Source organism: Equus caballus, chromosome 23 (genome assembly GCF_041296265.1).
Source record: "Equus caballus isolate H_3958 breed thoroughbred chromosome 23, TB-T2T, whole genome shotgun sequence".
NCBI lineage: Eukaryota > Metazoa > Chordata > Mammalia > Perissodactyla > Equidae > Equus > Equus caballus.
In genome coordinates, this window is record NC_091706.1 from 66,127,626 (window position 1) to 66,150,190 (window position 22,565).

Here is a 22,565-nt window from a genome sequence, read left to right on the forward strand (position 1 = left end):
CTGGGTTAGAGGTCTGAGCAGACGTGCCTGGTTGGAGGGCGTTTCCAGGAGCGACTTTGTTTTCAGCGTGTGGGGTATTTGAGTACCGCGTCCTCTCCGCAACGCCGTCCTGCTGGCCAAGTTGTTCTCAGGGAGTGAGCGCTCGGAGTTCATCCCTGATGCTGTGCCCTGGGAGCATCCGTCCCTCTCCCTACCCCCGTGTTAGGAATCCCCGTTGGCTCTACCTTCCACGTGTAAATAGTCCTCTTACAAAAGACAGTTTAAAAGGAAATGCTTAAGAAGATTAAACAATATTCTAGAATTTGTGTTGAAGTGGAAAAACACCCCAGTGTGAAGTGATGAACTTTCATGCAGTGGTTCCGACGGAAGCTCTGCGTTGCTGGGCTCTTCATGCGAGGACCAAGCAGTCTGTCCCTCTGATGCTGCTGTGAGCCCGTGGTCTCTGTGATGGGTCCCGGGGACGTGCCGTGAACCAAGGTTGGCCTCTGCGAGGAGCTGACTGCGGAGGTCGTGTGTCCCCCACTGAGAGAGGGGCCAGCGGCCTGGGAGGCCCGGCTCTGAGGTGCAGGATGGTCAGGGGTGCAGGGGATGCCCATCACGAGGCCATCGCCTGCCTGTCTGCTTTCCCGAAACACAGCACGGGGGGCCGCAAGGGGCTCTGCAGCCTCCCAGGCTGGATGGTGTGCACATCCGTCTCGGGAGCTGGAGAACAACAGGGAATGATTTTATGTCTCACCTGTGGGCTCCTGAGGCCTGGACGCGCCTGTGCCGAGACCTGAGTGCAGAGACTGAGTTACTCTGCGTGCAAGTGTTTGGGGCTGCTTGGCCTTTAACAACCCCGTGGGCTTACCAAGCGTGCCGTGTGTGCCAGCAGGCTGCCCGGGTGCCAGGGTGGCCCCCAGAGGCAGGGGCGAGAGGGGAGGCCTGTCCGCAGGAGGGGTGCTTTATCTCTAGCACGTGGCTGTCAGTGTCTGGCAGGGCTGGCAGTGGACCTCGGTAGATGTAATTAAGCGACACTGAAATGGACTTAATTCCTTCCGCATGTGTTGGAAGGCCTTGGAGGGTCTCCTGGGTCCTCTGTGACGATGGCCCAGGACTGTCCCCCCAGTGCATTAGGGTCTCATGGGCGCTCCTCCAACTAGTTGTGAGCGGTCTGGGCTTCTAGCCTCTGAAAACAGGCAGAGGGCCTTAAAGTTCACGACTCGTTAATGTGGAAACTGCACATGGTAGCCTTACCCTAACGCCGGTCTGTACGCGGTGTTGGCCCAAATGGATCATCTCAAGGCCTGCAGTATAGACTGTGTTATAGGACAGCAGGCTACTGACAAGGCACGTGTGGAGCAGTGAGTCCAAGAGGACAGAGAGCCGAGCGCCGTCCGGCCGCCTCACGCCAGCTCGGGCCAGCCCTGGGAGCCGTCTCGAGAGAGAGACCACCCGCGGGCGCTGCTGCCTTATCTGTCCTGGGAACGGGTCTCCAAGGAGCCAGGCCTGAGGCGAGCGGAGGGCTGCTGTCCGGGACCTCCGTCCATAATAGTCACTCAGCACTGCCCTTGTCGGGCCCATTTATACTGACCAGAAGCTTCCACACCTGGCCCCGCCCTGGCTCCTACAGCAGAGCCCCACGTGGGCGATGCTGCTCCTTCCTGCTCTGGACCCGTGCTGTCCAGCGCTGTGGCCGACACCGTGCAGAGTGCTGGGCGCTCCTCGTGTGGCTGGTTGGAGCCCAGTGAGCTGGGAGCATAAATACACGAGACGAGCTGGACGCAGAGGGAGGCAGAGCATCCGTTCATGGCTCTGTGTTATTTACGAGGGGACATGATCGATCGTACTTTGGATGTGTATCGGGGTAAATAGAACATACTATTAAACTGACTTCTCCTGTTTGTTTTCCCAACTCACCGTGGCTTCTGGGCACATCTGAAATCTCACGTGTGGCTCACCTGGGCGCGTGCCCGCTGTTCTGTGGGAAGCACAGCTCTAGGCTGTTCTTTGGTGCCCTCTGCATTTGAGGTCCCCCACCCCCGGCAAGGCCCAGCCCGTGGGGTTGGGAGGCACTGATGAGTAATAGTACCTTGAAACCAGCTTGACGTGCTAGTGTTTTTGCATTTCTGTGGACAGTTTACCAATGGGCTGCTGGGCCCTGTGGAAGAAATGGGTTTCCTGCTCAGATCGCGTTTCTCCCAAACAGAAACCCAGAGCTCTCCTGTGGGGAGCACGTGCTGCCCTCAAAGGCCAGCCAGGCGTCCCACTGCCCAGGCTCCCCGTTATCCAGGCTCCTCATTGTCCAGGCTCCCTGTCTTCCATGCTCCCTGTTATCTGGGCTCTCCATTATCCAGGCTGCGTGTTCTCTGGGCTCCCCATTCTCCAGGCTCCCCAGTATCTAGTCTCCCCGTTGTCTGGACTCCCTGTTGTCCAGGCTCCCAGTTGTCTGGGCTTCTGCCTCCCTGTTGCTGTGCATAAGAAAGCGTGCATGCGTCTGCAGCCTGATTTTCCTCTTAGGACTGGATCCTGCCCATGTTGGTTGTGAGTGGGGCCGCACGCCAGCGCCGGCTTCAATGAACCGCTGCGTGTTCCGGTGGGCGGAGGGATCCCCGTTTAACCCTCTCTTGCTCCTGGGAGTCCCGCTGACACGCTGCTGGATGGGGCTGCCGTTTGAGCAGCTGCAGGGCACATGGCCCAAGTCCGCAGGGAGACCCACAGGGCCCCCACATCTGGCCAGGCTATTTATATCCCACAGAGGCCCGTTTTTCTCTGAGAAGAGTGGGCACGTGGCAATGCTGTCACGCTGCTGGGTGACACCAGTGAAACGAGCCTTTCATTAGATGACTTGCTGGTGCGTCCCACACTTTTCCATGCCCATGCACGGGCCTTGGGGTTTTGCATCTGCCCTGCTCTGCTGTGCAAACGCACACAGGGAGCGCGTGCAGAGCCATGGCCCCTGGTGGCTGTGCTCCTGGCGACGGGATGGCTGGGCCCAGGTCAGCAAGCCCTGGCTCTACCACAACCTCCAGGGGAGGGCAGGTCCCTCTGGGGCCCATCACTCCACAGTGTACTGAACTCCCAAGCTGGGCCTGACACATTCTAGGCACCAGGGCCTCCATGGGGAAGAAGTATTCTGGTGCCCTGGAAGATGGTCTGCAAATGGGATCAGTAAGTTAGATGTAAGGGGGTGAGGTGGTGATGGCTGCAGAGAACAGAAATCAAGTGGAGAAGGGGCCCCAGGAGGCCTTGCCGAGAAGGACAGTTGGTTGAAAAGACAGGAGCTGTGCCTGGGTTTGGGGAGGATGGTTCTAAGCACAGGGAACAGCATATGCAAAGGCCCTGTGTCAGGAGTATGCCTCCATTGTTGGGGGGAGGTGAGAGCAGATAAGGTAGATGGTGAGCTTCTTGGTGCTCGGGGACACCGAGATGGGAGCCCTGAAAGCTGAGGGTTCAGACAGGACTGCTGGTTTCTGAGGAGAATTGATCATGGAGGACAGGACAGGGCATCCCACTAGGAGTCTGTGAGGTGATCCAGGAGAGAGGTGGTGGCTTGGGCTAGGGTGCAGCAGTGGGGGTGGGAGGATGGCCTGATGGGCATGTATTTGGAGGTGGGGCCGAGGGGACTTGCTGCCTGGCTGCATCTGGAGTGGGGTGGGGGCCGAGGACGCACCCAGGTTTTGGCTAAGCAACTGGAAGGATGGAGGGTCGACTTAGGGGTCAGCTCCACTGGGAGGCATCCCAACCTTGGGAGGCAGGGAGCATGGTTTGGGGACGTGAAATTTGGAGGGGAGGAGGCCCTGGGAGCCATGCCTGGAGTCAGGGAGGGCCTGAGGACAGCCCCGAGGGCTGGGTCCTGGCTGGAGACAGAGCGCTGAGTCCTCCCGGGGGTTGGGCCTCCTTGCCGGGGAACCTCCCTCATTCATGCGTCCGTCAGATGAGGCAGGCCCGTGCGGGCCATGAGGATGGGCCCGTGGGGGTGAGGTGGCCCTTGACAGATGGGAGACCTGGCCGAGTGGCTGCGTGGGAAGGGAGAGGCTGTGGGCAGCATCTGGGGATGCGAGTCTGGGGGTACACCCCAGCTGAGCCCTGTGTGGTGCTCCCAGGGGCTGGGCACTAAGGCGTCTGGAGGCGGGGCTTGGGAGTGTGGGCAAGGCAGAGCCCGCTCCCTGGCCTGGACTGTGCCTTGCGTCTCAGGGCGGTGTGTGTGGGGGGTGGGTTGAAGAAGGAGGCACCGCCCTCCTCCGGGTGAGCCTCGGAGGGACTCTCTCCACACCTTCATCAGCACCTTTCGCCGCCCTGTTGGAAGGCGTGAGCCCAGGGCGTGGACGGCCCACACCTGTGGGTCAAAGGGGCACTCGCTTTTGCAGGAAAACTCCGTGGGTAGCGGAGTTGCCCGCTGTCCTCTCTAGACCCCGAGCGAGGCCCGGTCGAGTTCATTATGGAGATGAGATTGTGCATCTCGTCTTCTTGCCCTGTTGGGGGCGTTGGTTACTGACCGGCTCATGTTCCATTATGAACTTGGACCAAGCCCACCCGGAGCCACTCACTCAGGCTCCAGGGTTGGTCTTCCGGTCCCTTGTAATAGGCCGAAGAACGGCCCCAGCGAGGTCAGCTTCTAATCCCTGGGACCGCTGAGTGTTACCTTCTCTAGAAGCAGCGACTCTGCAGGTGGGTTCAGTTAAGGCTCTTGAGATGGGGAGGTGACCTGGGTTGTCTGGTGGGCCCTGAACGCCATCACAAGTGTCATTGCGTGAGAGAGGCAGCAGGGATTTGAAAGACAAGAGGAGAAGGTGACAGGAAGATGGAAGCCGCGATTTGAGTGCTGTGGGCATGACGCTAATTTTATGTGCCAGCTTGACTGGGCCACCGGTGCCAAGATGCTTGGTCAAACCTGATTCTGGGTGTGCGTCGGAGGGTGTTTCTAGGTGAGATTAGCATTTGAATCTGCAGACTGAGTAAGCAGCTGGCCCTCCCCCATGTGGGTGGGCCTCAACCGATCAGTTGAGGGCCTGAAAGGAGCAGAAAGGCAGACGAAGGGAGAATTCCCTCTCTTGGCGTGGCTGTCTTTGAGCTGGGACGTCGGTCTTCTCCTGCCTTCAGACTTGGACCTGGACTGGATCTTGCGCCGTCAGCTCCCTTGGGTCTCCAGCCTGCTGACTGCAGACCTGGGGCTCCTCAGCCTCCGTGCTCGTGTGATCTGATTCACTGTCATAAATCTCTTTCTCTCTCTACACATGCTATTGATTCTGGTTCTCTGGGGACCCTGACTAATACAGTGGCCACAAACCCGGGGATGCCAGCAGCCACCAGGAGCCGGAAGAGGCAAGGAAGCTCTCCCAGAGCCTCTGAGGATCACAGCCCTGCTGCCACCGTGATTTCAGTGCCATGAAACTGGCTTCAGACCTGGCCTCCAGCACTGCAAGAGAGCAGATTTCTGTTGTTCTCAGCCACCCGTCGTGTGGTCGTTTGTTAGAGCTGCCGCAGGAAAAGAGTGCAGCCAGTATAAACAGCGCTGCGTACACGGCCGGCCACGCGCACGGGGCTGTAAGTGGGTGCATGGATTTCAGGGAGCCGCCCCGCTGGGTCAGGGCATGTCTCTCTCTGTTTTATACATCTTGCCAGATCAGTCTCCACAAAGGTCTAACAGTTTGTCTTGCCCGGTGAGGAAGAGTACGTACCTGGTCCCAGCATGCTTTCAGTTGAGGGCGTGAGGGGTCCTCCCAACTGTGTGGGTCTGGGAGGGCACAGCTACGTGCTGTTATGGGACGCGGGTCCCCCTGGGTCCCCGTGACTGTGGGTCTTCGCTCACAGAGCCCTTGTGGTTGCATCTCTCCGTCCGTGAACCGCCTGTTGGTGCTCGTTGCTCATGTTTCTCTGAGATGTTTCCCTCTCCTTGCCCGTTGGTAGGGGCTGTTCATTTGTTCCCGACATCGGTGACCGTCTCCTGTGCTCCTTGAGAACGTGCATTCCCAGTTCTGTGGCTTGCTAGCTGCTTCTGCTACGGTGTCACTTGCTGTTGAGATGAAATCAGGTTGCATCGACCGTGTCTCTCGCGCGCGACTTTGGGCAGCCGTGTCTGTCGGGAAGATAAAGGGCTGTCTCCCGATTTCCTGGCAGGGTTTTATTGCTTGTGTTCTGGAGCTCAGCTCCTCAGCGTGTTGGGAACGCGCGTGCATCACGTGGAATGAGAAGTTTGAGGGGGGCGTCCAGCTTTCTTTCCTCCCAGTGCACCAGCGCTGGTTATTCAATAGTCTGTCCTTTGACTGACGGGTTGGACTTCACCTTGTGGTACTTTGGTCTCGTGTAAACTGCTTTCCTTCGGGGAGTCTCCTGTTGGGCCTGCTGGCCTGTTCTTGTGCACGATGACATGCAGCAGGAGCGCTCCCGTATGCGCCCCTGTGGCTGTGTGTGTGTGTGTGTGTTACGCGTTTCTCGTGGCCCCCGGGCAGAGGAAGACTGGGTGGACGCTTGGGGGCTGTGCTGCCCGGGGCAGCGGGCGGGAGGGTGGTGGAGGTGCGAGGGAGGGCCGGGTGAGAAAGGACACAAGGCCGTCGAGCTGTGTGCCAGTGCCCCTGTGTGCATGCAGAATTTCAAAAGGTTGTTCAGCAAGTGACATCACCATGTCCAAGGGATAAGGCGCTAAAGGGAGAGCGAGTCTGCCGAGGGGGTGGCAAGATAACACGTGACTGGCCCGTGCATGTGCCCTTGGCGTGTGTGTGTGCTGCTGTATCCAGGTTCCCCATGTCTGACCTTGGCTGCCCTCAGTAGCTCACACCTGGGCACTGACTCAGGCCCTATTGGAGGCAGCGCCCCAGATGCCCTCTCTGTCCCCAAATGCTGTCTGTGTCCCCTGGGCATCCTCTCTGTCCCCCAGACACTCTCTGTGTCCCTCAGATGCCCTTGGTGCCCAGCTCCGGTTGTGCTGCCCCAGCTGGGCCGGCCACACCCACCTGGGCCCTTGAGGCCAGGGCCAGTGCCTCTGGTGGCCCTGGTCCCACCCACTCTGCAGGTAGAGATGTGCCTTGAGCTTCCCACACCTGACCCCACACAGGAGTGACAACTAGCAGACTCGCCTGAGGAGGTCGCCTCAGCAGAGGTGGGCGTGGGTAGGATGGGGTGAGTGGGCGTCGGTGCTGCGGGCTGGGACTGTCCACACTCTGTACCCCAGCAGGTTCTCCTTGGCAGCTGCTGGTGGCCCAGCCTGATCTACAGGTGGCAGTCATGGCAGGTGGGGTCCAGATGCGTTTCACGGGGCGGGCTCCTTTGTCCTAGACACCTGTGTGACTGGAGGCTGTGCAGGAATAACCAGACCAGAGTGCAGCCCGTCTGGGCCGAGGTCAGAGGAAGGTGAACTGGGAGCCTTCCTGTGGGCGGAGGACGATGAGCCGGCCTCGTGGCTGGGGGGGAGGGTGGGGTGGGGAGAATGGAGAACAGGCCCCATGGGGGGGAGGAGGAGGAGCCATTCCCGTGGGGAGGACGGAGAGCAGCTGACGCTGGGTGGGAGGCGACACCCCGCTGTGAGAAGTGCTCCTGGGGCTCTGGGCTTATGCACACGGGGGAGTGGCCTGGGGGAGTGGCCTGTGTGATGCACTGTCCTCGGGAGTTTGCAGACAGTACCTGGCACCCCCGACTGGGGGTTTGCCTGGGGCATGTGAACCCGGCCCAGCGCTGTGCCGTTTGTGCCCGGTGGTCTGGTCTGTTCCCTCACTGGGCGGGTGCAAGGAGGGCTGTCTGGTGTGAATCTCCTGCAGGGCTGCATGCATCGTAACCCCCTGGGCTGTTGGGCTCCTAACAGGAGAGCTCACAGGGGCGGGGGTCCCGATTCTTCGCCAGCTGTTGGGTGGCTGTGGAAATGAACCTCATCTGTTTCCAGATTTCCCCGTGGACTCTGTTTCTAGTCAGTGGAGGACGGTGACCCCGGGCAGACAGGCAGTTTGTTCTGATCTTTCAGATTGTGAGCACCACCCTCCTCTGAGATCCTGCGGGCGCCCGGTTCCTCTCCTCTGGGGTCCTGTGGGCGCCCGGCTCCCTTATCATTCCTCTCTGCTGCCCAGCCCCAGCGATGAGCGCTGGGCAGCCCCTCCCCTGCCCCCTTCGTCCCCGAGGCTTGTGTCCAGCGGAGCCTGTCCCATTGCACTCGTGCTGATGTGACCTGGGCCACGTGGGGGAAGTGAACCGAGTCGGGGGCCAGAGGCCACGGCCAGCAGGGGAGGGAGGCCACGTGGCATGCTCCTGGTGCCCTGGCTGGGGAGGGTCTCGCCAGCCTCACATGTGAGGGTCTGTGCGTCCATCACCTACATGATTTGGGCATGTGCACACAGAGCCGCACATCCAGGGGGAAGAGAGACGTGTAAACACAGCCGTGGAGTGGTGCCCCGGGAGGCGCTGTCAATCCCCTGGCATCCGCCTCCTCCCTGCCCTCTGGGTGGTGACCCCTGCGTGAGGGGGTCGCAGCCTGCGCCTTGGGCCAGCTGCAGCCCTCTGTCCTCGCAGTGGAGCCTGGGGTGGCGCTGCTGAGCAGAGGCCGAAGTTTGACAGGGTTTTAGTGCCTGCTTGGGTGGGAAAGCTGGAAGCAGAAATTGTAGGCCTGGTGTAGGGGCTGAAATGGAGGGAGGAACCAGGGTCCGTGTGGACAGGAAGCAGCCACAGCCATGTGGACAGAGGGCACCGGGCGCTTGGGACCCTACAGCCCCCGGAGGAGACCCCAGGGCTGAGGGGGTTGGTGGATCTGTCTTCCTACCTCTGGCTCCCTGTGCCCCTTTCTTGTGGCCAGGGCAGCCTAACACAGCATGGCCCAGGTGCTGTGGCCAGAGCCCAGGGTCACCCTCTGTATCAGCACAACTGCCACATCACTCCTCTGGATGTGTCTTAATGTGCTGCACTGTCTTGCCTCAGGGCCTTGGGGTTGTCTGCCTGGGAAATGCACAATTCCTCCAGCCAGACGATGGCCCATCTACCAAGCAGACCCCAGAGAGCCCCACGATCGCCTGTCCACCACGCACACCCCTGAGAGGCTCATTTTTCTGGGAGATGAAGGGCACTTTTCCCAGAAGGGCCTGGGCTGCATTTGAAGGCTGTGGAGGCCCCCCTGGGTGCCTGAGCAGAGGGCAGGGCCAGTGGGGTCAGTGTGGCTGGGAACATCAGTGCCTAGTACGTGTGCAGGTGAGGAGTCTGCGGGAGAGAAGCCTGTATCCTGGTTGCCCGCCCGACAAGGGTCATGTTGAGAGGGAGCTGATGAACCCCTGGGCCTCCGTCGTCTGTCTGGACCGTTCCTGGTAAGCTGCAGGCTGGCTGGTCCGTGTCGCTGGTGCTTCTCCTCGCCCTAGCTGGTGCGTGTGCTTTGTGGCTGTGACCAAGGCCGTCACTCAGGGCAGAATTACTCTGTAGTGTGTTCTTGGGCTAACAAGGATTGCGTTAATGCTTAAAATTGATACTAAGGTTTGGTGATCTTGAACATGGGTTGGTTGGTGTTCATTTGGCCAAAATTGGTGCGTTGCGTTCACTGCTAACTTTTTTGTAAATGGAAAATACGGGACCTGTAAATAGGTTTTTAAAAATAGACACTTCTCTTGCTTTTTACTGTAAGTCAAGTTGACCCATCGATGCACCTTGGGGCCTGGGGTCTGTGGGCTGCGATGATCTTGATGTCTCTCTCTCTTGAGGTCTGTCTCTCTTGAGGTCTGTCTCTCGGGCTGAGCCAGTGCTGAGGGAGGAACACTTTGAAATGGAAGTGGAACCAAACTTCGCATCTCATTATTTGTGGATGGTGAGGCTGTTCTTGGAAACCCATAGCTTCTCTTTGGCACCTTAACTTTTTTGTGAAATCTTTAATCACTGAAGAAATATGTTACCCAGGTGCAAGTGTTTCTTTTAATATCACAGCTGCTTTACGAGAATTGCCTTCAGAGCTAGTTGTCCTCAGAGGGGCAGACCAGAGTGGTTTCCACCCTCAGCAGCTAGATCTTAAAGAGAAAGAGGATTCAAAAAATCCGATTTTTTAAAACAGATGACCTGTGTATTATAAATCCATGAGAATATCCTAAAATTCTCAACCATATTGCAGACTTGGTAAAAGTCTTAAACTTCATAAATTATTTATAATTGTATTTGAAGGATATAAGGAATTCTTGAGCTCATTGCACGAGAATACCTTTAAAGCCAGAAATGTTAGTCTCTCACAACGGCCAGAATAAGCCTTTTCTTCATGCTGGTTTGACGGGAGCAGCTTTACACTCACGATGGATGGATTAATATTTTCTCTAATTTGGTGACCCAGCTCTGACACTGGTGAGGGGCGCAGTCATGCGGCTTCCTCGGCAGATGTCCTTGAGTGTGCCTTCTTGGGCTTCCGATGAGCATCACGAGGCCCTGGGAGCCTCTGAAGGTCGTCCCCCAGCCAGGCTGGGGCGTGACATTCCTACCGAGCCCCCTGAGCACCAGCCGCATCCGTCCTGCCTCTCCTGCCTCTTGTCTCTGAGCTGACGCTCAAGGCGTTGTCACCAAAGGCTCCTTGCAGGGGAAGGAGGTACAAGAGGTCACTGGGCCAGGTGCCTGGAGTCCATGGGTCCGTCCTCCGCAGGGTGTGCATCTGTCACTCCTCCTTGTCACAGTCTTACCGCACCTCGAGTAGATTCACCCGCTCCCACGGCCTCTGTGGATTATGAGAAACTGTCCACTTGGAAGGGACAAGGCCCGTCGTGCTGGCAGCCACCTGGGCGCTGTTGCCGCAGGTGGGATGGACTCGCACCTTGGTTGCTGGGCTGAAGGGATTTTAGACTTGGGGTCTGGGACCAAGCGGGTTTCCGTCCTGCCGGGGCGGGGCGTGGACCTCTTCTACAGCGTCCGTCCATCAGACAGGTACGGCCAGTCCCCGTCTCGCTTATGACCGAGGCTCAAACACTCAGTGTGTGGCAGTTACCTGTGTCCCCCCACCCAGGTCACCTTCCTGCTTTCTTCCGCCCTAGACACGTCAGCCAGACCTCTGTCCTGGTGACAGCCATGAGCACCTGGAGCCTGTGCCCATTTCGGGCGGCAGACGTGGGTTGGTGCCCACCATCACCAAGGGCCGCCATGTCCCAGGACAGTGTCCTCCCCTCAAGGAGGATGGGGTTGCTGGTGGCAGCAGTGACTGCAGAGGCTCAGCCTGTGGGCAGGGGTGTGCTGGGGGGTCAGTGCTGGGTGCGGGGCTGGAGGCCGTGGTCTGGGAGGCTGGGCCTGCCTGCTGCCTCACAGTGTGCCTCCTTCCAGGCCCTGCAGGGTAATGGGACGGCCCGGCCCCACCCACCCCTCAGACACCATGCGACAGTCCCTGGAGAGGTGCTGATGGGCTGTGGTCAGGAGGCGGCCAGGCCTGCAGCCCGGGACAGTGGGTGCTTCTCTGCCAGCACTTGTCCTGGGTTGGTGTCACTCCACCCAGCTGTGCCGTGGCTAGGGGTCGGGAACGCCTTGCACACATCACACCCTCATTCACTCTCACCACCCCACCAGGCACCTCGACTCCCCGCTTTCACGGCTGGACTCTGACCTCGGGGGGAAGTGGGGGTGCTGAGCACTTGCCCAGGCTCTACAGGGGAGCCCGGGAGAGGGGTGGCTCGCTTGTCCTTGCCCTGGAGCCGGAGGCGCTCGGGGACTGCCATGGCCAGGCCTGCGTGGTCCTCAAGCACTGAGGGGCTGGCCCTTGGCGAGACCCCTTCTCCCTCCCCCAGGGTACCGAAGGGCCTTTCTCCCAGGGACAAGAGCGCCTTCCTTCTTCCTCTGCCAGGGCCCTGAATGAGCCCACAGAGGGGAACAATCGGGCCCACATCGCGCACAGCCCGCCATTCAAAGGGAGAGAATGGGGCGAGCGTGTTCCACGCCCGAGGGAAGCTCACTGGGGCCTTGTCCCCTGCTGAAGGGTGCCTTGTGGCCGGCCCCGTGGCCCCTCCCCACCTGTGCCCCTGGACCCCATGGCGTCGGGACAGACACCCTGGGCAGCAGAGGACCCTGTGAGGATGGGGCGGCCGGCCAGCCTGTGTCCTGAGCGCCGTCCTGCCCGTGGCCGGCACAGGGTCAGGGAGCTGTCTGCGAGCCCAGCCCCGGGAGAGGTGAGGCCACCGGGCGGGCCGCAGGGCTTGGCTCTTTAGGGTTTGCTGCCAGGGGCTTGGGGTTTCCCTCTTTCTTTACAGATGGTGTATTTTCTCTTAGGAAAACTCCAAGGACCTGCAAACTACTGGGCACAGGAGTGTGTAGAAATCAGAGTTCGAGTTTTTCTCTGAGTGCTTGCCGTGTGTGAGCATGCTGAATCCCCCTCATAATGGGGGGACGTCCGGCCATGCCCACTTTGTGGACACGGAGGTTGTGCACAGAGGGGCCAAGCGCCGAGCACATCCTGCATTTCTTATCTGTGTAGACATGCTTTCGTTTTCCCAAGGCTCACAGCTCGGTTGAGTGGAAGGGAGCTGAGCAAGCAAGCAGGTGTCCTTCTGTCCCCAGCCTGAGTGACCGGGGCCCGGATGACTGGCCACCCTTTTGAGGACCAGAGGAGTCCTTCTGTCCGTCCAGCTGGTCAACGAGCATCCGGGGCTGAGGCTGTGGTCGGCTGGGTGCTCTGCTGGCCTGGGGATGCTCCTGGTTCCTCTTCTTGGAGGCTGGTTCTGGGCACCGGGCTGGAGTGTTCTCCACCTTCCTTTATCGTTAGGATCGCCTCCGTCTCTTGGTTTCTCCATTTCACCTGCACTCTGTAAGGAAGCGGGTGGAGGCTGTGGGCACCAACTGACCTGCCACCTGTGGGTGTGGCCCTGGCAGATGCCCAAGTGGGGCCATCCAGGGGCTGGTGGTGGGCTGGGCGGGACACAGTGGTCCCCGGGACCCCTCCAGGCCCTGGCGGCTCTACACGAAGGACCAGGTGTGGCTGCCGTCCAGGTCTTCCTTGAAACGTGGTCTGTACAGTGAGCCATGCATGCCACCATGTCCAGCAGCCCCAAGCGTGTGGAAGTCTGAGATCTGGGGAGAGTGTCGTCCCGGGGGGGGGGGTGGGGGTCGAGCCCTGGAGGGGGTGACAACCACACCAGAAACTCGGGCAGTGCCTGCTTGAAAAGGCCGCCCGTGTTTAGAGGGCCCATGAAAAGAAACAGTGGCAGCAAGTGCGGGGCTGGGGGCTGTGCAGGGAGAGGCTGCGGTTGGTATTTACATAGGAATGGGCTCTGAATGGGGGCACTTGTAATCCTTCCAAAATTGGGGTAAAATTTGCATCTGAATGACTCCTCAAGTCCAGATTGCTGTGGAATGTGCTGGTTTCCTTGTTATTTTCCAGTTTCTCTTAATAGTCATTTGCATTTTTATTCAACCAGCATTCTTAAAATCCATGCTGCCTGACCGGTGCCTTTATCCTGACTTTTCCTAGCCTGGATTTCTGCCTCGACACCTCCCACCCTGTCCTCAAGGTGGGAAGACGCCCCCAGCTGCCCCCCATCCTGCATGGCACCCAGGAGGGCTCTGGGCTCTCAGGCTGCTGGCTCAGCCCTCAGGAGGCAGACAGGTTCTGTTTGGACTTTGCAGAATTACGGAGTATATATTAATTACTTCGCAGCATCAAGAAATTGGGAGATCCCTAAAAACATAGTTTTTTTCTAGAAAAAAAGAAATCAGAAGTTGTGCTTATCCTGGGTCTCATTACCAAATGGCAGCAGAGGTCAGATAGGGTCTGCAGGCGGCAGAATACTGGCCTCTAAAGACATCCACATGCCAATCCCTGGACCCTGGGAAGATATTACTTTAGCTGGTAAAGGAAATTTGCAGGTGTGACTGAGTTACGGGTTTTGAGATGAGGAGATGATCCTGGATTATCTGGGTGGACCCTAAATGTAATCACAAGATTCCTAATGAGAGAGCGTGAGGAGGGCAGGGAGGAGCGAAGATGCTGTGCTACTGGTGTAGGGGAGGAAAAACCGTCCCTCTGTTCTCTTAGGTTTGGTCAGTGGGGCCTGCGAATTAAATGGACAAATGACAGATTAACAGGAGAAAAGGCATACGCATTTTAGTATTGTTACGTGCACAGGGCTTCACAGGAAAGAAGAAAACGTAAAGAAGCAGATAGACTTGGGGCTTATATGTCACTTTAACAAAGGCTGATAAACTGTGAAGTGACGAGACAAAGGAAAGGGACTTTGGGCTCCTAGGGGCAGTAAACTGTGGGGAGATGACTAGGAAATGTATGGTAGATACGGGATGCTCAGTAAGGTTTGTTATGCAGACCCATCTTGGTATTGTCTCTGGTAGATGTTACAAGGGGAAATTTTTGTCCTGCTTTTAGCACGATGGGGAGGATGGGAAGCTCTTCCTGTTTCTCAACTGCTTTCAACTCAAAATAATCCTTAGGCCAAAGTATTGATACCGGCTCAAGACAAGGTTGACGTGAGGGAAGCCATATTGTAGAAAAGAAACCATACTGTAACTTTGAATGACCTCTGACTAACCCAGCTGGATCTGCACCCTCCAGGAGATCCACCTGCTCTGTGGATTTTATGACCCCTGCTTGTGTATGTACCTCCCAGCTATGATAAGATGGTAAGTTTGTTCTTTTGAGTTTCTCAGGAATGTGATGACCTCCCGGACACTGTCTATGCTGATAGCCATCATCAATGACAACTGAAAGATCTGGTGTGGCAACTCCCAGTCTGTAGCACCAGAGGGTCAACATTCCTAACCCCTTCCCCTACTGCCCACTGGCCTGTATAACTGCTGCAGGATTCTGTGCCCCCTTAAGATGGTTCTTTAGGACACCACTCCCCCCATCTTCCAATTTGCTGGTTTATTGCTTGATAAAATGCCCCTTCTCTGCCACCATCTTGCCTGCTGACAATTGGTTTTTGTCTCGTGGGAAGCTGGTGGTGCCCTGTGTCCAGTAACAGTGGTCTATCTGGGGGTGGTGTGTTCTGATCCCCTTCACTGGCTTTGAAGAAGGAGGGAGGGGCCGTGTGCCAAGGAATGCAGGAGGCCCCTGGAAGCTGGAAAAGACAAAGGAACGGGCTCTCCCTACAGCTTGCAGAAGGCACAGCCACCCCCTGGGTTTCAGCTCAGTGAGTCCCGTGTCTGACTTCTGACCTCCAGAACTGTTGAGATAGTAAATTTATGTTGTTTTAAGCCACTGAGTTCGTGGTGGTTTTTGACAGCTGCCGTAGGAAGCCAGGACAGGTCCCTTAAGACGTGTTCTTGTGTCCGGGGGACTTCACAGCCACTTGTAGAGACAAGCTCAGTGAACCCTTACCCAGCAGCGAGGAACGTGCCGGATCCAGTGTGACACTGCGTCATCCTGGCCGGTGGTGGTCAAGCTTCTGCGTGTGTAATAATCACCCAGAGGGCTTGCACAGACTGAGTGTGCCCGCGGGCAGGACAGCCAGCTGCTCCTGCTGCTGGTCGGGGGCGGGGGGGGGGGGCCAGAGCTTCGCGGGTGCGGTGGCCATGGGGATTTAAGGCAGAGAGCATCTGTGGAGGAGCTGGAGTCCCGCTGGCCCCAAAGGACAGGTGGGATTTAACAACAGGAGGGAGGAGGCGGGTGTGTGTCTCGGGATGCATAAGGTGGGAGCAGGAGGGTGCCGGGTCTGCCCTGGCCCAGCTTCACCGCACGGCGCCCTGCAAGGGCAGGAGCAGCCAGCGGTGGCTGGGCCTAGCCGGCCACACTTCTTCCTCGTCCAGCATCCCTCCTGGCCCGGGGACCTGACTGGGCATGCGCCATGCACGGGCATCTGCACTCTCAAGGCCGCTTGAGTGACCGCAGGCCCCGGGCATGCACGGTGGCCAGGGCGGTGTGAGCGGGGCTCAGGGAGTGCCTTCGCTGGGCGGGCTGGGAGGCAGGAGCGACAGCGGGTGGCTCTGAGCGGCCCGCAGCCCCACCCTGGGCGCTGTGCTGCCCCATGTCCGGCCCGGCCTTGCCTCTGTTGGATGGGGCCTGTGCATGTGTCCTCGCCCGTGACACAGGTGAGCTTCCGCGTTGGCCGACCGACCTTTGAATTCAGCCCCCCACCCGGGAGCCCTCAGCCTCAAAGCCTCCCCTCGCCAGGGCGGAGGCCTTGGGCACATCTTTTCCGGTGTCCGTGTCGTGGGTCGTCGTCCTTGCCCTTTGGTGGTGCTGTGGGTTCCAGAAGCGTCTGTAAGCTGTAGATTAGCTTTGTGGCATTGAGGCAGCGGGTTTACTTCCTTTACGGATGTTTCTGGCTTGTTCTGTGTCATGTCCTGAAAGTTAGGTGGCCCGAGGGCTGCGCCAGCCCCTGCCTGCACCACCCCCCCGCCCCGTGCTTATTGGGGGTCTGCAGGATGCCGGTCCCCAAACTCTGGGGACATGACGTGGTTTGTGGTGGAAGTGCCGTGTCTGTGGTGGGAGCCGACACGGTGCCTCAGCTGGGGGGGTGTGTGTGTGGGTACATGCGTGTCGGGGGGAGAGGCAGGTTAATGTAGGAACAAGCTTTTGGAAATCGTCACATTTTCGGCCAGAGGTGCTGCTGGTGGTGTCCCCGTATGAGCCTCTCAGGGCGAGAGCACATCAGAAACTGTCCTAGGTCCTGCGTGGAGGAAGAGTCTCTCTCCCAACAAGCCGTAGGGACCGCGGCTGGTCAGCCTCCTCCTCTGACCGACAGCGTGCGTGTGTCACTCGGCGCTCACCTGGTCTCGCCATAGTTCTCCATCAGCTCTTATTTTATGTCAGAACACGCACGCGCAAATGCACACACCCCAGACGAATGCATGCACGCGCAAAGGCACACACCACACACATGAACACACACGCACCTGCCAGCGAAAATAATCCATAACCAATCTATAAATCAAAATCAGGGTGAGTTTATTCTAAGCCACATCTGCAGGCTAGCTTACCCTGGGGCCTTCTTCCCCAAGGAAGGAAGGGCCCCAAAGAAGTGGGGTGTACAGAGTGGTTATATACCCTCAAAGAACATGTTTTACATGTGATTGAAATATCCCTTTTACAATAGTCACAAGATTGCCCTGTCAGCACAGCGATTGATGGACACGGCAGGTAGGTGTACTGTCTCGGTGGACACAGCAGGGTGGCGGGTCTGTTGTCTCTAGCTGGGTGGTCACAGATGAGCACAGCAGTCAGTTCCTAACCTAGGGAGTGACGTTTATCCTTAGGGGAATGCCAATGTGGGGGGAAATTGTATCTTTACCTTAAGGCCATTTGTTGTTGTCTTTGGGACACAGCAAATACTTAAAGCAGACGTGCAATGCATGCTCAGGCCCTTTTGGAGAAACAAGGTCGGGCTGAATTAGGTTTACACCAAATGGCTTCCTCGTAGACTCCAGTATATCCTACTGCTTGCCATTTGTTTGTCACACCACATGACCCCACACAGCGCACACAGAGACACACCCCCTGTATTCTCGCCAACCTCAGGTCTCTTCTGGATGTCAGCCTGGAGTGTGTGTCCAGGAGATCGTGGTGGGGAGACCGAGCCTCAGCCTAGAAGACAGCCAGCACCCTCCTGCTGACATCCTGTCTTCTAGAAGTTTCCTGGAGCCTGGCTCACACCAGGACCGTGACTCCTGACAGCCCCCCCCCCCCCCCCCCGGCTTCCCCAGACATGCGGTGGGGGTGGGGCAGCCACGATGGGTGTGTCCTGGGCCTGGGTGGCATGGGGGGGATCCCAGTCCACCTTCCAGAAGCATTATTGCATCTCTTGGCCAAGTTCTGGCCCATCTTGACACTTAGACGCCTGGAGACGGTTGTCAGCTCCGCTCCCATGTGAAGTACTGCATGTATCCTCCACTTGCAGGGGTCCACCCTGGGGCATTGGCCCTGGCAGAAGGGCCAAGTCAGCAGAGGCAGAAGATTCTAGAAAGGGAGTGAGCTACTGGCACTCCAGCACTTTCTGATGCTCCCAGATGCTGCCCACCCTCCACCTCTCGCCATGTGCAGGGGAGCTGTGCCACTTCTGTCACTCCTGTGTCACATAGAGACGACCCGTGGAAAGGTCAAGGGCCAAGTGTCCCCACGCGCTGGTCCTCGTTAGTGGCAGTCTGCGCTCCTTGCAGTGACTGCCCTGTGGGCTCCTGGTGCCCTCAGGTGCCAGGCACAGTGCCGGGTGGCGATGGTGAAGCTGGCCGGCCACCTTGGAGGGGCGGAGGGCAGAGGTGTCTGCAGAGTGACTGAATGCCCTCTTCCCCACCAGGGAATGGAGTAACACCCTGTTGTGTGGATGGAGCACGGTTTTTATCCACTCATCCGTCCATGGGCATTTGGGATACTTCCACCTTTGGGCCGTTGTGGATGATGCTGCCCTGAACATGAGTGTGCAGATATCTGTTCAAGATCCTGCCCGTGGTTCTAGGTCTCAGCTAGTGAGGGAGCTCCGCTCCGTTTCCCACGGCGGCTGCACCAGCACCAGCTCACGCTCCCACCCCAGCGCGCCGGGCTCCAGCTTCTCTGCATCGTCCTGGCGCGTGTTGCTCTCTGCTGTCTGGTGGCGGCCGTCCTGCAGAGTACGAGGTGTTGCTTCTGTGTTTGAGGAAAGCCTCAGGTGGAAACTCCTTTGCTTTCTCCCGCTTCTCAAGCATCATCTGCAGCACCAAATCGTGTCTGTTTTTCGGGATCTGCAAGTCCCGAGTGGGCATCTTACCCTGCGCTGGGTCAGAACCGGCCGCCGGCTGCCGTGGACACTGCTCCAGGATGCAGTGCAAGGGACACTGTGTGGACCCTCCAGGGACCTTCTGGGTTGAGAAGGAATCAGGCCGGCCCACATTTCAGGGTTCCCTCTCTCTCTCCCTCCGGGGACCTCAGCTCTTGTTGCCCCTGTGTCACCTTCCGCAGTCTCTGTGAGAGGCAGGTGTGTGGGACCCATGAGGGACTCCGCCTCCGCCTGCACTCTTCTGCACTTCCTTGGTCTCCATGTGTGTGTGTTCAAGCATGTATGGTTGGTGCAGGTGTGTGAGCACGATGCATGTGCACGTGATATATGTGTGCATGTGTGTGTGATGTGTTCGTGTGCACGTGTATGTGAGATCCTTTTGTCCCTGCCCCGTCAGCCCGAGCCTTACACTCCCCTTGGATGAGCAGGCAGGTTCCGAGTGATCTCTGTGGAGGGTTCTCAGGCTCTCGTCCTCGAGGCAGCTCAGGGCTCCCCGGGAAGGGAAACGGGCCCTGGAAGCTTGGGGAGATCTGGTGTGGACGGAACTGCACCCCTCATTTCCTGAGGTCCTTCCTCCACTCATCTGAGCAGGGATCAAACTCATCGACTGAACCCCGGACCGGAACTCATCGTGGGAGGGCACGGTCCTTGGGAGCCCGAAGGACTGCAGAGGTGAGGTCAAGCTGTGAACCATGGCAACCCCTGAGCCCCAGGCCTCTGGAGAATTCACCAGGCAGGGAATGTGGGGGTGAGGCGGCCGCCAGGCTGTGTGCGGATTTGGGGGCGCAAGGCGAAGGGCAGAGCCTGGCCCGGCTCTCATTGTGCCTCGAGCACCAGCATGGGGACAGGTCCTGTGGAGAGGAAGCCCCCAGGCTGTGGTCCTGGGGTGGGCCTGGTGAGGTGCGGGGCGTGCATTCCACAGTCTGCACTTCCAGGCTCTGTGCCAGCTGCTCTCACTTCCTGGCCTGGTGTGGCTCTCCATCTCTTTGGAGAGAGGCTTGTCCTCCTCCCGCTTACAGGTGGGCCAGTGCGGCCACACCCAAATTGGGGAGGGCCGTTTGATTTCTTTTCTCCGAGAGACAGCTGTCTCGTTGACAGCCACAGCTGAGTCATCCCAGTTACTAAACATTTTAGAGAGTTAAACCAATAAAGGGATCACCGAGCAAATGCGGGTGTCCAGGGAGGCTGGCACCCATGGGCATGACCCCCGCTATCCCTGCCATGGGCCTCACTCCCTGGGCGCCAGAGACGATGAGTGGGGATGGGGACACAGGGTGGCCCAGCCGTGGTGCCGGCGCTTGGAAGGCAGCGCAGTTCGTGCCCAGTGTGCTGGCAGGGGACGCCCCGCCCGGCCTGGCTCTCACAGGCTGCTCTGCATGAGCCCTTCCTCTTCTCCCTCCCCCACCCCCCGGTGGATCTTCTTACACGTTCTGCTTTGGAATCTGAGTGTCAGGTCGCTGCATGAGTCAGTATCCACGTCAGCAACACCTGTGCTCGGCTGCCCTCCGGTTGAGCAGGTGCCGCTCTGCAGGTGACGTCTTTTAGGACAGGCTGTGAGAGTCAGAGGCTGAGACTGGAGCCGCCTGGAGGTGCGTAGATGAGGTGGGTGTCCTTGGGCACCAAGGACAAGCTCTTCCTCTCTATGACCAGTGTCTCTGGGGAAGAGTCATTGTAGAAAGAGCAAAATGTGAAACTTGGCACAGTTGGTTTTTTACGGCCGCTGTTGTTATCCAGTTAGATGCAGCTGCAGTTGGATGATCGCCTTAAAGGCTTAGCAGACGGCCCTGGCCGTTCCGTGGGAGATGTCAGTAATGTCATTAGAAGTTACGGTCTGTTGTGCCAAGTGGTGTTATAAATAGCCTGCGCACTTTTTGAGGCCAGCTCCGTCTTACAGCTCAGAATCCCAGGGCAGGGGGTTCGGTTGCTGGCCCTGGTCACATGCTGGCGAGGGGCCCAGAGCTCGAACCCAGGCAGCCAGGCTCTGGTGTCTCTTGGGGGATCAACAGACGAGTCAGACCTCGACGGGCAGGGAGCACAGATGTGGAGGTGAAGGAGGTGCGACACCAGGGAGATGAAGGCGTGAGGAAGCCAAGTCCTGCTGGGGACGCCAGAGTGTGGCCCTGGTCCAGCTGAGGGATGGAAGGACTGGAATGTGTCCCTGAGGGTGGCAGGAATGGGTCCTGGGAGAATTCAGGGCCACCTTCCCCTTCATATAGGGTGGCCGGGGAAGGGGCTGAAAGAGAGAATCTGGGGAAACCGCTCTTGTTTGGAGACAACAGGGTTTTGTGAGAAAAATACTGAAAAATAGATTTTCTAACATAAAGAAATTTAGAAGACACAGTGGAGTCCAAAGAAGATATTTACGGATGCCCCTGAAGTCCCCCGCCCAGAAGCGAGCACTGCTCACACCTGGCGCCCCTCCTCCGCCTGTGACAGGTGGTCCCGCCAGCCTGCCTGGGGCTCGGGCTCTGAGAGCAGGTGCGCCCAGCCCGACGCGCTCGCCCGCGGAAGCAGGTAGTGCCGCCCTGCCAGGATCCAGATCCCGGAGTCAGCGCAGGCGAGGGCCTGGGACTCCGAGGGTGTGCTGCCCACGGCCCTTCTGGGCGTGAGCTCCCCTGGCTGTTCTTTTACACGAATAAGCGTCCATTTAAGTGCTGTTTTATGGGCTCCTCTTTGCATTTAATAATACGCTGTGTTCCTCTGTGCTCATCAGTGAGCACTGCCTGGATGGATGTGCTGCCTGCATAGCGTGCTCTCATGTTGTTGTTTATTTAGCCGGTTCCTGACGGGTGCACACCGAGATCGTAAATCTCTGTTGTTAAAGTGACGAGAAGGTAAACATTCCTGGGCTGGCATCCTTTTGAACTTGGGGGATTTCGGAGGCTGCGGAAGTGAGTGTGGCAGAGCTGGTCAGGCTCCTTCACAAAGCCAGGCGTTTCTTCGCCCTCCCCAGGGAGCAATCACCTTTGCAGGTCCTCTTCTCCATCCTGGGCCCTGCCGCCCGCCAAGTGCCGGCTCTTGTCCCAGGTGGGAGCTTTACTGCCGGGGGGGCAGGTACCCCCAGAGAGGCAGTGAATTGTTTCTGCTGACGATTGAGGGGCCTCTCACCTGCGGACTGTGGGGTCCACGCAGGTATGTGTGTGAGGGGGCTGCTTGGTATGGCGTGCCTCAGCCGTTCCAGCCTAGAAGAGAGGTGGCCCCAGGGATCTTGTGGGGTGGGGGGCACGGGGCTGGGGCAGCCTGGGTGAGCTGGGGCAGGCACTCTGAGTTTCCAGCTGCAAGTTGGGAGAGGATCATGAAAAAGTCCTTCCAGTTCTAAAATTTTGTGATGTGTGTTCTCGCCTCTGAGTAATCTTCCCTCCCCATGGCTGAAATGTTTCTAGAACCTTCTGTCGCCTGAGGATGCTTTGGGTGTGATTGGCATCCCAGGCCTGGAGCCTGTCCTGAGCAGCCAGGCTGGTGATCATCTCCGCCTGCAAAGCCGCCGCCCCGTGCCCCCCTGTGACCACAGGCCGGGGTGAAGCTGCAGCTTTGGAAACTGCGATACGAGTTTTGTAGTTTTTAATGAGGTTTTACCGTCATCTGAGTTTTCAGATGCCCCGTCTAAGACAGCTTGACATTGAACAGAAACCTGGCAGCCACATTCTTCTGAGCATGAAACTGGTCTCTCTTCATTCACCCCTGGACTTCAGTTTGCGTGAGTGATTTCGTCTCACTTTTAAAGCTAGCCAGAGTGAGTGGAGCACTCTTGACTGCCCTGGGTAGCAGCGTGCATCTCTCTGGAAGGCATCGCCCCAGACCTCCCTGAGAGCAGCGTCTCCCGGAGGCCGAGACACATCTGACAGCCTAGAGATTCCAAGGCGGCCGCTGTTGGTCAGAACCTGTCCTTTGCAAAGGGCCGCTGGACTCTAACTTGGAGCAAGTTTGTGATTTTGATAAGACACTAGACGTGAGGAGTGCCGTTATGCC

General features: G+C 58.2%; 1 protein-coding gene across 19 annotated transcripts in view; it reads left to right on the forward strand.

Moving 5' to 3' along the window:
- SEMA4D (semaphorin 4D) overlaps positions 1-22,565 on the forward strand; it is a 111,606-nt gene that overhangs the window by 30,766 nt on the left and 58,275 nt on the right. The window contains exon 1 of one of the 19 annotated variants that reach the window (XM_070248347.1): positions 11,808-12,065. The exons of 17 other annotated variants lie outside the window; for them this stretch is intronic. The gene's annotated coding sequence lies outside the window, so the exon portion shown is untranslated. Of the gene's footprint in view, positions 1-11,807; positions 12,066-22,565 lie in introns of those variants that run through there. One more of the 19 variants, XM_070248354.1, reaches the window with a different exon arrangement.